General features: G+C 44.9%; 2 protein-coding genes across 2 annotated transcripts in view; one reads left to right on the top strand and one right to left on the bottom strand.

Moving 5' to 3' along the window:
- Positions 1–19,484, bottom strand: part of aadac (arylacetamide deacetylase) — a 98,154-nt gene that overhangs the window by 47,239 nt on the left and 31,431 nt on the right. The gene's annotated exons all lie outside the window — the stretch shown is intronic.
- The window catches only part of LOC147115502 (uncharacterized), a 54,901-nt gene continuing 51,257 nt past the window's right edge, over positions 15,841–19,484 (top strand). The window contains exon 1 of the transcript XR_015078625.1: positions 15,841–15,948. The gene's annotated coding sequence lies outside the window, so the exon portion shown is untranslated. The remainder of the gene's footprint in view (positions 15,949–19,484) is intronic.

Here is a 19,484-nt window from a genome sequence, read left to right on the forward strand (position 1 = left end):
CTTATGGTCAGTCTCTACACTGATTGCTTGTCCTGCCACAAACTGGTGAAATCTTTCACAGGCGTATGTGATGCTGAGCAGCTCCTTTTCTATTTGAGCATATCGCGTCTCCGCGTCTGTCATTGAGCGCGATGCATATGCAATAGGTTGCCAGTAGTCATATTGTTGCAGAAGAACGGCACCGAGCCCACTCTGTGATGCATCTGATGATATCTTGATGGGTCTCGCTGGGTCATAAAACCTCAGAACTGGTTCCTCTGTGAGCAGTTTCTTTAGATCGCTCCATGACTTCTCATGCTCATGATTCCATTCCCATTCTATGTTCTTTTCAGTTAGTCTTCTCAGTGGCGCTATTTTTTCCTGAGAGGTTGGATATGAATTTACCCATGTAGTTGATCATTCCATTAAACCTCTGCACGTCCTTTTTGCATTGTGGCCTTGGCATATTCTCAATGGCGGACACCTTTCTGGGATCTGGTCTGATGCCCTCACTGCTAAGGATATCTCCCACGAATGTCAGTTCTGTCACCCCGAGCTGGCATTTCTCTCTATTCAGCTTCAGGTTTGTTTTCCTTGTTGCTTCCAGCACTTTTTTCAGTCTCTCGTCATGCTCAGTTCTCGTGGTTCCCCATACTATGATGTCATCCATTGATGTATCAACTCCCTCCAGGTGCTCATAGATCATATGGATAGTCTTGTGATACACTTCAGGAGCTGAGGCAATGCCAAATGGTAACCTTAGGAATCTGTATCTGCCAAATGGAGTGTTGAACGTGCACAGTCTTGAACTTGCTTCGTCCAGCTTCATCTGCCAAAATCCTGAGGACGCATCTAACTTGCTGAAATATTTTGCATTTGCAAACTGTGCCATGATTTCCTCACGTGTAGGAAGCTTGAAGTGCTCTCTCTTTATTGCTCTGTTTAGATCTCTTGGATCCAGGCAAATTCTGAGCTTTCCATTCTTTTTGTCCACTACGACGAGGGAACTCACCCACTCAGTTGGCTCATCTATCTTCTGAATCACGTTCAGGCTTTCCATCCTGTCCAACTCTGCCTTCAGTTGCTTTTGAAGAGCAAACGGAACTTTTCTGCATGGATGTATGACCGGTGTCATACTTTTATCTACTCTGATCGTGTGTTCTCCTGGAATGCAGCCTAGACCCTTAAATAGGTCTTTGTACTCTTTCATGAGTTCATCATAGACTGTCTCTCCTTCGCTTTCCACAACGAGGACTCTCTTTACCAGGTTCAGTCTCTCACAGGCTTTTAACCCTAGTATGGCTTGCACATCCTTTGGCACCACGATTAATGCTAGCGTGTGCTCTCTGTCCTTGTGTGTTACTTTGACAATGCATTTTCCTTTCACTGGTATATCAGTACCTGAGTATCCGGTCACTTTCACTTGTATTCCATGTAACTTTGGTCTGGGTCTAATTCTCTTAAAATCGGTCTCTGATATCACATTAACTTGTGCTCCAGTATCCAATTTAAATGGAATGTGTATGTCATTCACTTTTAGTGTCAACATCCAGTCTCTTTCTTTTTTGTTTTCAGACACAACATCTACATTGAATTCCTCTATCTCGCTTTCATCTACTGTATGGACCTTGCTTTGTTGCGCTTGGTTCTTACAGCAACGGGCATAATGGTTGTTTTTGTTGCATCTATTGCATGTTTTACCATATGCTGGACACTTTCTTGGTGGATGCTGTGTACCGCATCGACTACATGACTTCCGATTGTCTCTTTCATTTTCGTTTGCTGGCCACATCTCTTTTTTCACATTGGCGCTCCCTTTGTTAAACGGTTTGTATCCGTTCTTTCTCACTGCATCCACGTTGCAGCTACTGTCACTGAACAGCTCCTTTGCCTGCAACTTCACAGTCTCTGTAACCCTACACAGTGCTATGGCTTTTCCCAGGTCTAGATCTTGCTCTCTTAGCAGTCTTTCCCTTAGACCATTATCTCGAATACCACACACCAGTCTGTCTTTTATCAGCAAGTCTGTGAGTCCCCCAAATTCACACGATTTGCTCCGGTTTCTCAGTTCAGTCACATACTGATCAATAGTCTCGCCGATTTTCTGTACACATGTGAAAAATTTGTGCCTCTCAAAGGTCACGTTGCGTTTAGGTATGCAGTAGGCCTCAAACTGTTCCATTATTTTATCTAGCTTCATTTTGTCTCCATCAACAGCGAATGTGAAGTTATTATACACCTCCAGCGCTTCATCACCCACGACATGCAAGAACAGTGACGATTTCTGTTTATTACTTTTCTTGTCAGCTCCTATTGCCGCTAAATACAACTCTAAACGTTGTTTGAACCTTCTCCAATTTTCAGCCACATTACCTGTTAATTGAAGCGTCGCCGGTGGGTGTAAACCTTCCATTTTTCACTTCGTTAGCTATTCTCTAATGGTAAGCAACGATGTTCTCTTCTGGCTTGCTAATATGTGGAGAGCTGATTTCGCTTACTTGCCACAACTGCTTTCACTGTCCCATCAAGTTGCTAACTTCAGATTTTTTCTCTTTCAGCCACTTCTGACATCATGTTTTGATTTCTTTTTGGGTTCAATAAAGACTCATTTCTGAAAGAGAGTGTTGTTTAATCTAAAGTCTTGTTTAAGACTTTCTACAGCTTTTTACAGAACACACTATGCTGTGATGCATCTAGAATGAAACTGAAAGTAAAGCTCCTCTGGACTGCTTGTCTCTCACATGACCTCTGCTGGTCAGGCACAAGTAATCAAAAACACAGACAAATATGCTGTAAGGCATAAGTAATCAAACACAGACAAATATCATCACTATTTGCTGATATCATTACAAGTGGAACTCAAAATGGTTTATGTGTCCGGCTTCCTACTTTTTTGGAAGGATTCTTTCAAATTTCAAATGACGATAACATATTGCAAGCTTTCACTTTACCTGTCCACTTTAACACTATACTAATTAAATATGCTGCGGGAATGTCATTCAAAACTCTTTTTTTTTTAAACCGGAATAAGTGAGTGAAATTCTTCAGCAAAACCAGAAAGATCGCTCGTTGTTTTCACTGCACAAGAAGGGCAGCATCCCATCACTCCTCAACCAAACAAAATACATCAGTTCCCCTGATAGCTTAGTAGACAAGAACATAAGAACATAAGAAATAGGAGCAGGAGTAGGCCATTCGGCCCTTCGAGCCTGCTCCGCCATTCAATGAGATCATGGCTGATCTTCTGCCTCAACTCCATTCACCGGCCCGATCGCCATATCCCTTGATGCCCTTACTAGTCAGAAATCTATCGACTTCAGTTTTGAATATCCCCAATGACTGAGCCTCCACAGCCCTCTGGGGTAGAGAATTCCAAAGATTCACCACCCTCTGTGTGAAGAAATTTCTTCTCATCTCAGTCCTAAATGGCCTACCCTTTATCCTGAGGCTGTGGCCCCTGGTTCTAGACTCCCCAGCCAAGGGAAACATTCTCTCAGCATCTACCCTATCAAGCCCTGTAATAATTTTTTTGCTTCAATGAGATCCCCCCTCATTCTTCTGAATTCAAGAGAATACAGGCCTAGTTTACTCAATCTCTTCTCATACGACAGTCCCGCCATCCCAGGAATCAATCTCGTGAACCTTCGTTGCATTCCCTCTATGGCAAGTGTATCCTTCCTTAGGTAAGACCAAAATTGTACACAGTACTCCAGATGTGGTCTCACCAAAGCCCTATATAATTGGAGTCAAACTTCTTTACTCCTGTACTCAAATCCTCTTGTAATGAAGGCCAGCATACCATTTGCCTCCCTAATGGCTTGCTGCACCTGCACATTCACTTTCAGTGACTCATGTACAAGGACACCCAGGTCCCTTTGAGCATCTGCATTCCCCAATCTTTCACCATTTAGGAAACACTCTGCCTTTCTGTTTTTTCTACCAAAGTGGATAACTTCACATTTATCCACATTATATTCCATCTGCCATGTTCTCGCCCACTCACTGAACCTGTCACGATACCCTTGAAGCCTCTTCACATCCTCTTCGCAACTGATACTGCCACCTAGCTTTGTGTCATCAGCAAATTTGGAAATGTTACATTTAGTCCCCTCATCCAAATCATTGATATAAATTGTGAATAGCTGGGGCCCAAGCTCCGATCCTTGTGGTACCCCACTAGTCACAGCCTGCCATCCTGAAAAAGACCCGTTTATCCCTACTCTTTGCTTTCTATCTGTTAACCAATTCTCAATCCATGCTAGTATATTACCCCCAATTCCATGTGCCCTAATTTTGTTCACCAACCTCTTGTGTGGGACCTTATCGAAGGCCCTCTGAAAATCCAAATACACCACATCTACCGGTTCCCCTTTGTCTACTCCACCAGTTACATCATCAAAGAACTCCAATAGGTTTGTCAAACAGGATTTCCCTTTCATAAATCCATGTTGACTCTGCCCAATCTTACTGTTAGTTTCTAAGTGCCCAGTTATTGCATCCTTTATAATAGATTCCAGCATTTTCCCAACTACTGATGTGAGGCTAACAGGTCTGTAGTTCCCCGTTTTCTCTCTCCCTCCTTTCTTAAATAGCAGGGTTACATTTGCTATCCTCCAATCTGCAGGAACCGTTCCAGAATGTTTAGAATTTTGAAAGATGACAACCAGTGCGTCCACTATCCCAATGGCCACCTCTTTCAAAACCCTAGGATGCAGGTCATCCGGTCCTTGGAATTTATCGACTTTTAGTCCCATTAATTTTGCTAGTACTGTTTTTTTACTAATAATAATTTCTTTAAGTTCCTCATTCTCGCGACACCCTTGGTTTTCTCGTATTTCTGGGAGGTTTTTTGTGTCTTCCTCCATGAAGACAGAAACAAAGTATTTATTTAATTTCTCTGCTATTTCCTCATTCCCCATTATAAATTCTCCCATCTCTGACTGTAAAGGACCTACATTTACCTTCGCCAGTCTTTTCCTTTTCGCATACCTATAGAAGCTTTTACAATCAGTATTTATATTTTTCGCTAGTTTGTGCTCATATTCCATTTTCCCTTTCTTTATCAATTTCCTGGTCCCCCTTTGCTGATTTCTAAAAAGATCCCAATCCTCAGGCTGACCGCTTTTTCTGGCAACTTTATAAGCTTCCTCCTTTGACTTAGTACTAGCTTTAATTTCTTTTGTTAGCCATGATTGGATCACTTTTCCTTTTGGGTTTTTATGCCCTAGAGGAATATATGTTTGTTGCAAATTATGCATTATTTCCTTGAATGTTAGCCATTGTATGTCCACCTTCATACCTTTTAGTGTAGTCTCCCAATCTACCATGGCCAACTTGTCACTCATACGCTTGTAGTTTCCATTGTTTAGATTGAAGACCTTAGTTTCAGATTGGACTACATCACTCTCGAACTTAATATAAAATTCAATCATATTATGGTCACTTGTCCCTAAAGGCCCTGTTGTGTATGTACCTTTAAGGGAATAACTGGTCTCAGACTGCAGTACCGGCAGTGACCACCCCTGTATAAAAGGCGCTAGCAGCCTTCTGTAGTTTCAGTTTCCCAATTGTCTCCATTCAGTAAAGACTTGTTATAATCAACTCCTGCTGTCCGTGTCTCAATTATACACGGACATAATATTGGCGACGAGCAGATACGAACTTACCTACAGTCTGCACCACCTCCTGGGATCCATTCCTGAAGCAAAGTGAGCAGACGTCGAGGCCAGAAGGAAGAAAGCAGTAGAAATGGGCGTCGACCGTGGGCAACCGCCCCTGAGTCAGCGGAGTTGAAGATTGCAGGAGAGGCTGTCGAGAGCGGGGCTTGGTTCCTGTCGACGGTGCTTCAGCTAATCGGGCTGCTGGCAAGTAGTACACTGATCCTTCCTGGGCTGCGGCGGTCTAGAACTCGAGCGGGTGGCTTGCAACGGGGCCGAGCAGCATTGTCGGGAAGAGGAAAGAGAGAGAGGGTGGAGCACACAGGGCGCGGCCGGTGCTACGAAGCCAGGCAGCGTACAGACCCGAGAAGAGGGAGGCAAGAGTCCCACAGGGTTGTTCCACGATGGGAAAATAATAAAATTAAAATAAATGAAACGCGCAGAAAGCCGCGAGGAGCTGCAGGTCGCAACGGAAACCGCGGAAAGCAGCGCTAGCAACAGCGGGGAAGAAGGCAAAGCGCGGGAGGCGCCATCTTAATCCAGCGGGGAAGAAGGCAAAGCACGGGAGGCGTCATTTTAGATTTCCAAGATGCCGAAGACTGGCTGTATCACTGCCTTTGATAATGCAATAGAGGACTGGACCACGTATGTGGAAAGAGTAGAGGTATATTGCGAGGCAAACGAAATAGCCGATGAGAAAAAGGCATCGGTATTGCTAAATTTAATGGGCGCAAGAACGTACGGCCTATTGCGGGACCTGATTACTCCAGCCAAACCGAAGGCGAAGAGTTTTAACGAAATTGTTGCTATCCTACAGGAACACCTAAACCCTGCACCGCTGCTGATAGCAGAAAGATTTAAATTCCACAGGAGAACTCAGCATAAAGATGAGAGCAATGCTGAGTACCTTACGGAACTACGCAAGCTATCAAAGCACTGCCAGTTCGGAGCAGGACTGGCAGATACCCTACGGGACAAATTTGTCTGTGGACTCCTGAGTGAAGGAACCCAGAAGAAGTTACTCTCAGAGAAAGAGCTGACGCTAGATAAGGCTTTCAGCGTGGCAGTATCGTACGAAGCAGCAGCCAGGGGAGCTGCGGAAATACAACAAAAGCCACAGGAATACGGCACCCACGAAATGACACGGGGATTTGCAAAATGTTATCGCTGCGGCAGAACTAACCATGACCAGAAGGACTGCTGGTCAAAGGACAAAATATGCAGGCAATGCGGAAAGATGAGACACATTGCACGAGTTTGCAGGTCTGGGAAGAAGACCAACGACAACAAAAAGGCTACTAAGGAACCGTACAAGAAAGTACAAAAGATAGTAGTTCCGAAGACCAGACGAGCGATAGGGAATCCGGGAACAAGAGACTAAGCTGTCTCAAACTTCACAACGTAATCGCAAAAGAGGATCACCGAACCATTTGGGTTTCCTCCGGGTGCTCCGGTTTCCTCCCACAGTCCAAAGATGTGCGGGTTAGGATGATTGGCTATGATAAATTGACCCTTAGTGTTAGGGGGATTAAATACGTGGGGTTACAGGGATAGGGTGGGATATGTGTTGGTGTAGGGGTTACGGGGATCGGGTGGGATATGTGTCGGTGCAGGCTCGATGGGCCGAAATGGCCTCTATCTGCACTGTGGGGTTTCTGTGACTTCTGTGACCCTCACGATAGCAGGGTCCCAAGTTAAAATGGAATTGGATACAGGATCAGCGCTAACCGTCATGAATCGACGAGACAACGAGCGGCTATTCTCACACATACCCTTGAGACATCCATCGTCTTGACGACGTATACGGGGCAAAAAGTACACCCCAGGGGAAAAATAAGGGTGCCTGTCGAATACAATGGCAAGAAAATACGGAAATTGTATCTCTACATACTGCAAGATGGTGGACCATCGTTATTGGGACGTGAATGGATCAGAAAGATAAGCTTAGACTGGCACTCCATTCAGGCAAAGACGGTGGATGGTAAAAAAGATGACGACGTCACTCCTGGACGATTGTCAACAATCTTAGCTAACGCCAAAGAGGTATTTCAACAAGAACAGGGCACTCTTAAAGGCGTAACCGCCTCGATAAAAATAGAAGAGAATGCAATTCCCAAGTTTTTCAAAGCAAGACCGGTACCATATGCAATTCGCCTAGCCGTCGAGGCAGAGCTGGAGAATCTGGAAAATGCAGGCGTGTTGTCTAAGGTAGACTGGAGCGACTGGGTGACACCCATCGTTACTGTCATGAAGAAAACGTTAAACAATAAGTCTGAGGAGCCAAGGAAGGTTCGCATCTGTGGGGACTTCAAGGTGACGGTGAACCCAGCCCTTCACACAGTACAATATCCTCTTCCAAGGATAGAAGACATCTTCGCCTCACTATCTGGAGGGAAGCGTTTTACAAAAATTGACCTAGCACAAGCGTATTTGCAGATGGAGGTTGAAGAATCCTCTAGGAAGTAACTCACGATAAACACTCACAAAGGTCTTTACCAGTATCATCGATTGGTATTCGGAGTGGCATCAGCTCCGGCGATATGGCAAAGAGCGATGGAACAAGTCCTGCAAGGGATTCCGGGGACTCTGTTACTTGGACGACATCCTAGTGACAGGTGAAGATGACAGTGAACACCTTAACAACCTAGAACAGGTGCTCACTAGACTACGGGAACATGGGCTACGAGCCAACCGCCCCAAGTGCGAGTTTTTAAAGAAACAGATATCGTATTGTGGCCACGTGATTGATGAAGAGGGGTTACATAAGTCCCCGGACAAAATTGAAGCAGTTGTTAAGGCCCCAGCGCCTGAAAATGTGTCGCAACTGAGGTCATTCCTCGGATTGGTGAATTACTACGGGAGCTGAAGTCACCTGACGAAGGAGCAGCGCTCCGAAAGCTTGTGATTTCAAATAAAGCTGTTGGACTATAACCTGGTTTTGTCATCCCTTATTAACAGCGCTACGCCACCTCCTTTTCCTTTTTGTCTGTCCTTCCTAAATGTTGAGTACCCTGGAACATTCAGCTCCCAGCTTTGGTTACCCTACAACCATGTCTTTGTAATGGCAATTACATCATACCCATTTACTTCTATTAGTGCCATTAATTCATCCACCTTGTTGCGAATGCTACATGCATTTAGATAAAGTGTCTTCAACTTTGCCTGTTTAATATTTTTCTGCACTTTGACCCTCATTACTGTTGGCCTTTGTTTCTGCACCCTACTGGTTTTGCTGACTACTTTTCCAACTTGCACTTCCAGCTTTGTTTCTCTCCGTTCTGGGCCCACACTTAGGTTCCCAGCCCCCTGACAAACTTGTTTAAATCCTTCCCAACAGCACTAGCAAACCCCCCTGCGAGGATGTTGGTCCCGTTTCTGCTGAGGTGTAACCCGTCCAGGTCCTACCTTCCCCAGAATCGGTCCCAATGCCTCAGGAATTTAAATCCCTCCCTCCTACACCATCTCTCCAGCCACGCATTCATCTGGTCTATTCTCCTATTTCTGCTCTCACTAGCACGTGACACTGGGAGTAATCCTGAGAGTACTACATTTGATGTCTTGCTTTTTAATTTATTTCCTAGCTACCTATATTCTGCTTGCAGGACCTCATCCCTCTTTCTGCCGATGTCTTTGGTACCGATATGGACCACAACCTCTGGCTGTTCACCCTCCCCCTTCAGAATGTCCAGCAGCCACTCAGTGACATCCTTGACCCTGGCACCAGGGAGGCAACATACCATCCTGGAGTCATGTCTGCAGCCACAGGAACGTCTATCTGTTCCCCTTACGATAGAATCCCCTATCACTATTGCTCTCCCACTCCTTTTCCTCCCCTCCTGTGCAGCTGAGCCGCTCGTAGTGCCACAGACTTGGCTCTTGTTGCATTCCCCTGAGAAACCATCTCCCCCAGCAGTATCCAAAACAGAAAATCTGTTGGAGGGGGAGATGGACCCAGGAGACTCCTGCACTAGCTTCCTAGTTCTTTTACTCTGTCTGGCGGTCACCCATTCCCGTTCTGCCTGTGCACTCTTTACCTGCAGTGTGACCACCTTGTTAAATGTGCTATCCACGAAGATCTCAGCCTCGCGGATGCTCCACAGTGACTCCAGCCGCAACTCCAGTTCCAAAATGCGGATTTTGAGTAGCTGCAGCTGGAGACATTTCCTGCACACGTGTTCGCCCTGGACACAGAAAGTGTCCCCGACTTCCCACATAGCACAAGAGGAGCACTCTATGCTGCCAAACTGCTCTGCCATGTCCTACCCTTAATTTACTCCCTTTACTTCCTCTAAATTAAAGAATATTAAATACACTAGGGACCTTACTTCACTTTACACACTACTTACTCTAAACTAGAGACGTTACTTTTACTTTAACGACTGGACCATAGAAATACTCACCAGGTCCTATTTACCAATCAGCTCCTTCCCTGGTTGTGACGTCACTTTAGCGGTTTTGCAGTTGTTGTTTGACTGCTCCCGCTCTCGGACTCTTTCTTTGGTGTAAAGTAAGAACCAATTCCAACAGGGTGAAAAGTTAGGAAAAGCAAAGACGAAGCAAGGGAGCTCTTCCTTCCACTCCTCACCTAACTCCCTGACTCACCCAACTCCCAGCACTCTGTTCAAATCGCACTTAGTGCAAATGGCCCTGCAAAGCATGTTTTTATAGGCCCTGAAACAAAGGAGACTTGCTGAGCCCTGCTACAGGAAAACCAGTTTAATCTAGTTTCCCTAATTAACTGCCTTCAGCTGCTCTGAATTGTAGGCCTTGTATATCCCTTTATAACCCTGCTTAAGGCTGGAAAATTTAGATTTTAAACAGTAGACAGTCACAGTAAATGTGGAGAGAGACATACAGGCTGCAAGATTCTCAGCAGCTCAGCTCTGCTCGGTGCTGTGTGAACGGGCTGCTCCACACCCCGGCTGCTCATGGGGAATGCCAGTGCGGAGGGCCCAGTGGAGAGTGTCCTAGGCGGGAGGCCCAGCATGGAGGACCCTAGGCAGGGGGCCCAGGGTGGAGCGGCTGGTCGGCAGAAGCGGAGTTGGGAGATGCTGTGGGTGAACATGCTGCACGGTTTCTAAGGTTGAAGAACGGTCTCGGGCCCGAAAGAGTTCCAGCGGCCCCGCCTGTGCTCCGTCTGGTGGCAGCTGTGAGGCTTTGTTTCGGTGATGGGATCGGGTTTGTGCGCCGCCATTTTGGTGGAAGAAAGACAAACTGCTTCCATCTGTAGCATGGCGCATGAGCGGCCATAAGATGGGAAAAGAGAATGGAATAACAGTGAAAAATAAAGGAAGATAAAACACAAAACAAAGTAATATCAGCAAGGAATAATGAATATTTTGATGGTTGGGTCCTGTGAGCGATAATAGCAAGTAGAAGAAAATTTGATTATTCGGTCTTTTTACGGGATTTGAGAAAGTGGTTGGCTTCTTTTCTGTGGAAAAGCTGAGGACCGTGGACAAGGATTGTGACATTACATGGTTAGACAACATCAAGTGAAAACGAGGAGTTATTAGATTGCCAATAGGACTGGCGTAGAACTGGTATTCACTTGTTTTGTTGAAGAAGTTTTCTGGTTGAAAGCAGTCTACTTGAAGCTTTAATTGATTTCTGATAAGGCGATGGGATTTTGTACATTGTGGTGTTAATTAGTGTCTATGTGGAGTTTACTTTGCAAGTATTGCCCAGTAAATGGTATGTTTTATAAAGGGGAGAAAAATAAGTTAACAGGGGAAAATTAAAAGAAAGGAAAAAAAAAGATAAAATAAATTATATTGGTAAGAAATTTATGAGTACTTCGACGGCTGGGTTCTGGATCGAATGAATGCTCGAGTGAACGCACGCTTGCAGACACAAATGATACGAACGCACGCATGCACGCACAATGGAACTTACGTTCGACTGAACGAACGGACGAACGAACACACGCATGCACGCACAATGGAACTTATGTTCGACCAAATGAATGAATGCATGCCCGTACATAGACACAAATGACACGCACGCATGCACGCACAATGGAACTTACGTTCGACCGAACGGACGAACGAACGCGCGCACGCACATAGACACAAATGACACGCACGCACGCATGATAAGAACATAAGAAATAGGAGCAGGAGTAGGCCAATCGGCCCCTCGAGCCTGCTCCGCCATTCAATAAGATCATGGCTGATCTGATCCTAACCACCAATCCACTATCACAGAACCATCTCCTGAATCTAACAGAATTAGACCCACGAAATAGGAGCAGGATCAGGCTACACAGCCCCTGGGCCCGCTCCGCTAACCACAGGGCCATGCCCGATCCGAACCTAGACTCATGTCCAAATTCCTGCCCGCTCCCCGTAACCCTTAATTCCCTTTACTTCTAGGAAACGGTCTATTTCTGTTTTAAATTTATGTAATGATGTAGCTTCTACAGCTTTTTGGGGCAGCATATTCCATGGACCTACCACCCTCTGAGTGAAGTAGTTCCTCCTCATCTCAGTTTTGAAAGAGCAGCCCCTTATTCTAAGACTATGCCCCCTAGTTCTAGTTTCACCCATCATCGGGAACATCTTCCCCGCATCCACCCGATCCAACCCCTTCACAATCTTATATGTTTCAATGAGATCGCCTCTCATTCTTCTGAACTCCAATGAATAGAGTCCCAATCTACTCAACCTCTCCTCATATGTTCATCCCCTCATCCCCGGGATTAACCGAGTGAAGCTTCTTTGTACTGACTCGAGAGCAAGTATGTCCTTTCTTTAGTATGGACACCAAAACTGTACGCAGTATTCCAGGTGCGGTCTCACCAATACCTTGTACAACTGAAGCAATACCTCCCTATTTTTATATTCTATCCCCCTAGCAATGAAAGCCAACATTCCATTGGCCTTCTTAATCACTTGCTGCACCTGCATACTAACCTTTTGAGTTTCGTGCACCAGGACCCCCAGATCCCTTTGTACATCAGTACTTTCCAGTTTCTTGCCATTAAGATAATAACTTGCTCTACGATTTTTCCTGCCAAAGTGCATAACCTCACACTTTCCAGTATTGTATTCCATCTGCCAAATCTCTGCCCACTTACTTAGCCTGTCTATGTCCCCTTGCAGGTTTTTTATGTCCTCCTCACTCACTACTTTCCCTCCCATCTTAGTATCATCTGCAAACTTTGATATGTTACACTCGGTCCCCTCCTCCAAATCGTTAATATAGATTGTAAAGAGTTGGGGACCCAGCACTGACCCCTGCGGAACACCACTAGTTACTGATTGCCAGTCTGAGAATGAACCATTTATCCCAACTCTCTGTCTTCTGTTAGATAGCCAATCCTCTATCCATGCCAGAATATTACCCCCAATCCCGTGATTTTTTATCTTAAGCAATAATCTTTTGTGTGGCACCTTGTCAAATGCCTTTTGGAAGTCTAAATACACTACGTCCACTGGTTCCCCTTTATCCACCCTATACGTTACTTCCTCAAAGAACTCCAGCAAATTTGTCAAACATGACTTCCCCTTCATAAAACCATGCTGACTTTGTCCTATTAAATTATGATTATCCAAATGTCCTGTTACTGTCTCCTTAATAATGGACTCCAAAATTTTACCTACCACAGATGTTAGGCTAACCGGTCTATAGTTTCCAGCCTTTTGTCTACTGCCCTTTTTAAATAAGGGTGTTACATTAACAGTTTTCCAGTCTGCCGGGACCTTTGCCGAGTCCAGGGAGTTTTGGAAAATTATTACCAATGCATCCACAATCCCTACCGTCACTTCCCTCAAGACCCTAGGATGTAAGCCATCAGGTCCAGGTGATTTATCCGCCTTGAGTCCCATTATTTTACCGAGTACCACTTCCTTAGTGATTTTGATCATGTTTAGCTCTTCCCCCTCTTTAGCCCCCTGTTTGTCCAGTGTTGGGATATTCTTAGTGTCTTCTACTGTAAAGACTGATACAAAATATTCATTCAGTGTTTTTGCCATCTCCATATTTCCCACCATTAATTTCCCGGTCTCATCCTCTAAGGGACCAACATTAACTTTAGCCACCCTTTTTCTTTTTATATAACTATAAAAACTCTTACTATCTGTTTTTATATTTTTTGCTAATTTACTTTCATAATCTATCTTCCCTTTCTTAATCAATCTTTTTGTTATTTTTTGCTGTCTTTTAAAGTTTTCCCAATCCTCTATCCTCCCACTAGATTTGGCTACCTTATATGCCCTTGTTTTTAGTCGAATACTATCCTTAATTTCTTTACTTAGCCACGGATGGCTGTCTTTTCTTTTACACCCTTTTCTTCTCAGTGGAATATATATTTTTTGGAAGTTGTAAAATAACTCCTTAAATGTACACCACTGATCATGTATCGTCTTACCCTTTAATCTATTTTCCCAATCCACTCTACTCAATTCCGCTCTCATACCTTCATAGTCTCCTTTATTCAAGCTTAGCACGCTTGTTTGAGATCCAACCTTCTCACCCTCCAATTGAATATGGAATTCAACCATGTTATGGTCACTCATTCCAAGGGGATCCTTTACTAGGACATTTTTAATTAATCCTGTCTCGTTACACAGGACCAGATCTAAGGTTGCTTGCCCCCTGGTCGGTTCAGTTACATACTGCTCAAGAAACCCATCCCTAATACACTCAATGAACTCATCCTCAAGGCAGCCCTGCCCAATTTGATTTGTCCAATTAATATGATAGTTAAAATCCCCCATAATTATAGATGTTCCCTTATTACAAGCCTCAACTATTTCCTGATTGCTACTCTGTCCAACAGAGTTGCCACTGTTCGGAGGCCTATAGACTACGCCCACTAGTGTTTTTTTCCCCTTATTATTCCTTACCTCCACCCAAACTGTTTCATTATCCTGATCTTTTGACCCAATATCATTTCTCTGTATTAGTGATTCCTTCCTTTATTAACATAGCCACCCCACCTCCCCTTCCTTCCTGCCTGTCCTTCCTGATCGTTAAATAACCTGGTATGTTTAATTCCCAGGCACTGTCACCCTGCAGCCATGTTTCTGTAATGGCCACAAGATCATACCCATATGTAGTTATTTGTGCCATTAACTCGTCTATTTTGTTACGAATGCTACGTGCATTCAGATAGAGAACTTTCAAAGATGTTTTGTGACACTTAGTTCCTGCTTTTGCCCTTTTTATTACTTTACCTTTTACTCCATACCTTCTGCCCCTTCCTGACACGCTCTGGTTTTTAATTTCCCCACTGCTACCTAAGTCTATGATCTTCTCTGTTGTCATTTTTATTATTTGCTCTCTAGGAACCTCCCCCCCACTAGTTAGTTTAAAGCCCTCTCTACAGCCCTAGTTATATGATCCGCCAGGACTCTAGTCCCAGCACTGGCCAAGTGAAGCCCATCCCAATGATGGAATTTACGCTCGAGTGAACGAATGAACGAGCGAACGAGTGGATGATTGAACGACTGAATGGGTGAACAATGTCAGTAGGACTGGCGTGATACAGGTTTTCTTGGTTTACTGAAATAGTGGTAGTTTGTACTGTAAATATTATTGATTCATTTGTAAAATTTATCATTGCATTTATATTGTTAACCATAAAGCTGTTCTCAAGGCTTTATTTTTTTTCTTATTGTGGTCAATGAATGTAATGGATTTACTATGTAATTGACGAGTTGTATAAGTACTGTTGTACAATAAAAAAAACAGTAAATGTGAAAGAAAAAAAACCAGTACATGTGAAACAAACAAAAGTTTGATTTTAGCAAACAGTTAAGACTCCCTGACTCACCCAACTCCCAGCACTCTGTTCAAACCGCTATTCAATTTGCCCCACTCCTTCGCTTCGACTGATGTTGCACAAAGACATACAAACCAGGCAAGTTCTAGATTCATAGGAACATGCACTGGGCTAGCTGACACCATTTTCAGTTGGCCTCAGCACCACTGATTTTAGGGATGGGAAAACTTTGGCAGGTTTCCTGGGTCAGACAGCTAAATGAACCCCAGCTGGAAAGTGTGCATGTGTGGACATCAGGTGAGGCGAGAGTTGGGCTTGTCTTCAATGGCCCAGTAATTCGGGTCCCAACGCGTGAGTACGGACGGGGTACTCATGCGTGGGCCCGATGGAAGTGCCGGTTTTCAGCATGCGCGGAAAACCGGCATTTCCTTTCCTCTGAACCAAGGGGTTCAGAGGTCGAACGTGTGCGCGCAGGAGTCTGCGCGTGCGCGCTGAAATTCCTTCTTTTTTTAAGCTTTGCCCGTGCGTGAAGGCCTCCGGTTTTTACGCGTGAAAAAAGCAGACATAAGGACTTAGTTTTGAAAGGTAAGTGGTCTATTAATTAAAGTTAGACATTTTTCCCCACAGGTTTATTATTTTTAAAGAATTTACAGTAAGTGTATTTTTAGGCCCGATTTTTTAAATTATTTTTTCAAAAATTTGAATAATTGTTTAAATTAGTTTTTTTTAGAGTTATTAATAGTTCATTTAATTAGTGGGATTTTTTAAAACTTTTATTTGAAGTTAAAGTACTGTTTTGGGTGCCCGGAGTTTTCATGAGTTTGACAGTTCTTACTATCAAACTCATGAATGAACTTTTGCAACCTCCGATTGGTTGTCCAGTGCTCACGTGATCCCAGCCGGCTCATCGAACTAACTACGCCGCTGGATCACGCAAGCACAGCGCGCCGGGAGCTGAACCGGGCCACAGAGAGGAAATGCACGCAGGCCCAGGCTTCAACTGTCGGCGCGCTATGTAAGTGTAGGTCGGGGCCTTGCACCCGCGGGAAGCCCCCGACACCAATTTCTGGGCCAATATCTTCCACTGAACTCTGAGGTGACATGGGTAGAAGAGGGACAATATGCAGTTCAAAGAACAGCAGAAGCTGCATTTCGTATCTTTTCCTTCTCCACTGCAAGGCTAAAGTGGGCCTCCGAAAGGCGATAACACCTGCAGGCAAATCTGCTGCAGACCCTAAGGGGAACCCATAATTAAAGCATAGTCTGGTGACTTGAGTAGAGGGCAGCCTGAGAAAGTGGAAAGCAAGTAGTTTGAGAAATGGAGTCATCTTCACCCATGTGCGGGAGAGTGGAGTTGAGGTCGAAGATCAGCCATGATCTTATTGAATGGCGGAGCAGGCTCGAGGGGCCGTATGGCCGACTCCTGCTCCTAATTATTGTGTTCTTATGTTCTTGTCAATCAGTAGAAATTTTGTAAAAATGATCCATTATTCACGTTGTCTGTAGTTCAGAGAGGCAGAAGTTGAACAAGAATGATCAGGCTGAGCCTGCCATACAAGGACATTTTGATACAAGGTCAGTTAGCAGTTAGCGGTATATAAACCAGCGAATTCTAATGGGAATTATGCTTCAAAGGGTTCGATCAACCTGAATACTGAGCTCAGAACTGTAACACGTTGAATTCTACAATCATCGGGCATGGTTGTAAGGACTATGGCCCGGATTTTGCGGTGGTAATGATGGCGAACTCTCAGCAATCGCTGTCATTACCCCCTTTGAAACTGACCATAACATCACGAATCAGCGCGTGTGCAGATATACGCGGAAATCCATTCATTCCCTGCTCCGCCACAGGCTGCACTGTGGAACTCCCCAGAGCCGGCAATCAGTGAAATCAGTTGAATTGACAAAAACTTAGGGGGGAAAAATTGGGTCGGTTCGCACCTCTCATTAGCACCCCCGGGCGGGGGGCTAACGGGACGCAAATGCCCTAGCGCCCAGGCGCTGCGCCACTAATGCCTCCCGCGAAATTCAGCGGGAGGTTAGCGGCGGCTGCGCCGCCGGCATTGACGTCATCGCCCTGCTTGCGTCCCGGCCGCAAACTTCCCGTGTCCCCTGACCTACAGACGCACGATATGTCCGACAGGATCAGGGGGCGTTTTTGCAGCGGCGGCGGTGCTACTTAAAGGGCAGGTGTTAGGCGGCCATTTTTCTTTTGGCCGGCTGCCAGCACCTGCACCCTTTTGCTTTTTTATGAGGGGTGCCAGCCGCAATCAGTCAGCCCGGCATTCCTCTTGCTGTTTTCCCGGCACCCCGCTCCCCGGTGGTCTAGCATGGCCCCGGTGCGTGCAGCGCTAGGCCTCTCTCCTTTAATCAGGGGAGGTAGGCCTGCAATGACACGGCACTACGTGCTGCCGCATGTGGCACTGCTGCACGTAGCGCCGTGAAGTTCAGTAGTAGTGCCCTAAGCAGGCAGTGGAGCACTTTCCAGTAGCGCCCCACCTCCAGCTTGGGCGCTACTGCTGAATTTACGGCGGAGGGGTGCTTACTTTTTCAGGGCGCTGTTAACATTTAATCTCACTAAATGGCGTAGCAGGCTTGAGGGGCCAAATGGCCTACTCCTGCTCCTATCTTCTATGTTTAACAACCCAAAATGGGCACCACCCAATTTTTTTCCCCCCCTTAAGCTTTTCCGATCTAACGCAGTTAAATATCCCATTAAAAGTTAAGCCTTGTTGGAATAGATATAACTGGGGTTTTAACAGCATATTGACTGCTGAATAACCGTTCCGGTCCTGACAAACTAATTTTATATTTGTGGAATGTCAAATTTCTCCATTACTAGATTTTTTAAATAATAAAAAAATAATTTTTTTATTAAGTTTATGCTATTACCGCTTCTACCTTAACCCCATGTGTATGTCCCAATCTGTAAAAATTTTTAAAGGTGAATTGAATCAGTGTCTTTTATTTCCTGGTTTGCTGTCTGTGACAATTCTTCAACGTGATTGGCTGCTTAGGCAGCTTGATGACATCACTGCTGCTCTGCACTGGGGATACCCAATTGACAGCGCTACAATCAATTTAACGTCGCGAAACCTCAGGTTTTCGCCACAGAGATCGCAAGAGCTTTGTGGGCAGCTTTCTTCGAGGTCAGCGGCGATCGCCGTCGCTTCGCCGCTGACCGCAAATTCAGGCCATAATATATGATTAAGTGTAATGCTTAAGTACTATCTACTTAATCAACCTACGGACGTTTGACCACAACATTTCAAGAACCTTGTTGATTATGAGGAACTAATAGAACATCTAATCATAAATAAATAAATAACAGAATAATTTCTCGCTAGGCTCACACGTCTAAGAATGGGCACTTGGGTAGGGCTGGTGCCAGAGAGCTTCTGGAGACCATGTACCATCGCAAGCCCTTCGGCAGAGATGGGGGTAACGATAGCAAGCAACAGAACTCCGTCAATACTGTTTGCAGGTGAACAGGCCTTTCTTTTTCCAAGCTGAGTGGCCCTCAGCATAACCAGTGCATGGTCTCCAGAGTCCAAACTCAAACTGAAACAGCGCTAAAGAAAAAAAATCGGCAAACTTTTCCCCAGCGTACGAATGTATTGAACAAGAGGAATCGCCAAGGTATAAAAAAGAGCTGTATTTTTTTTCAGCAGATTAAATTTACATAACATTTCAGCAGGGCGTCGTGTCTATTTCTCTCACCCTGTTGCTGGCACCATTCAATGCAGCTGTTCCTCTTGAAATGAAGTAGGAAAGCCAATTTCAGATTTAACCTCAGACAAGGAGATCCACGATTATTCACACCAGCACCATAACACTCAATTTAGAATGGCACATGGAAACTGAAGCTTACTCAAGCAAAACCGCTGGAGAAAGATGAAAGTGTTGGCAAGGTCCGACCTTTTACATTTTGTAGCAATGTAAAACAATCTCTCTCACTGAACAGGCTGGGGTCCTTTTCTCTAGAAAAGAGAAGGCTGAGGGGTGACCTGATCAAAGTCTTTAAAATTATGAAAGGGTTTGATAGGGTAGACACAGAGAGGATGTTTCCACTTGTGGGGGTTGGGGGGTGGTGGGGGAGTCCAAAACTAAGGGTCATA

This window comes from Somniosus microcephalus, chromosome 6 (genome assembly GCF_052327205.1).
Source record: "Somniosus microcephalus isolate GS21.2 chromosome 6, FLI_Smic_1.0, whole genome shotgun sequence".
NCBI lineage: Eukaryota > Metazoa > Chordata > Chondrichthyes > Squaliformes > Somniosidae > Somniosus > Somniosus microcephalus.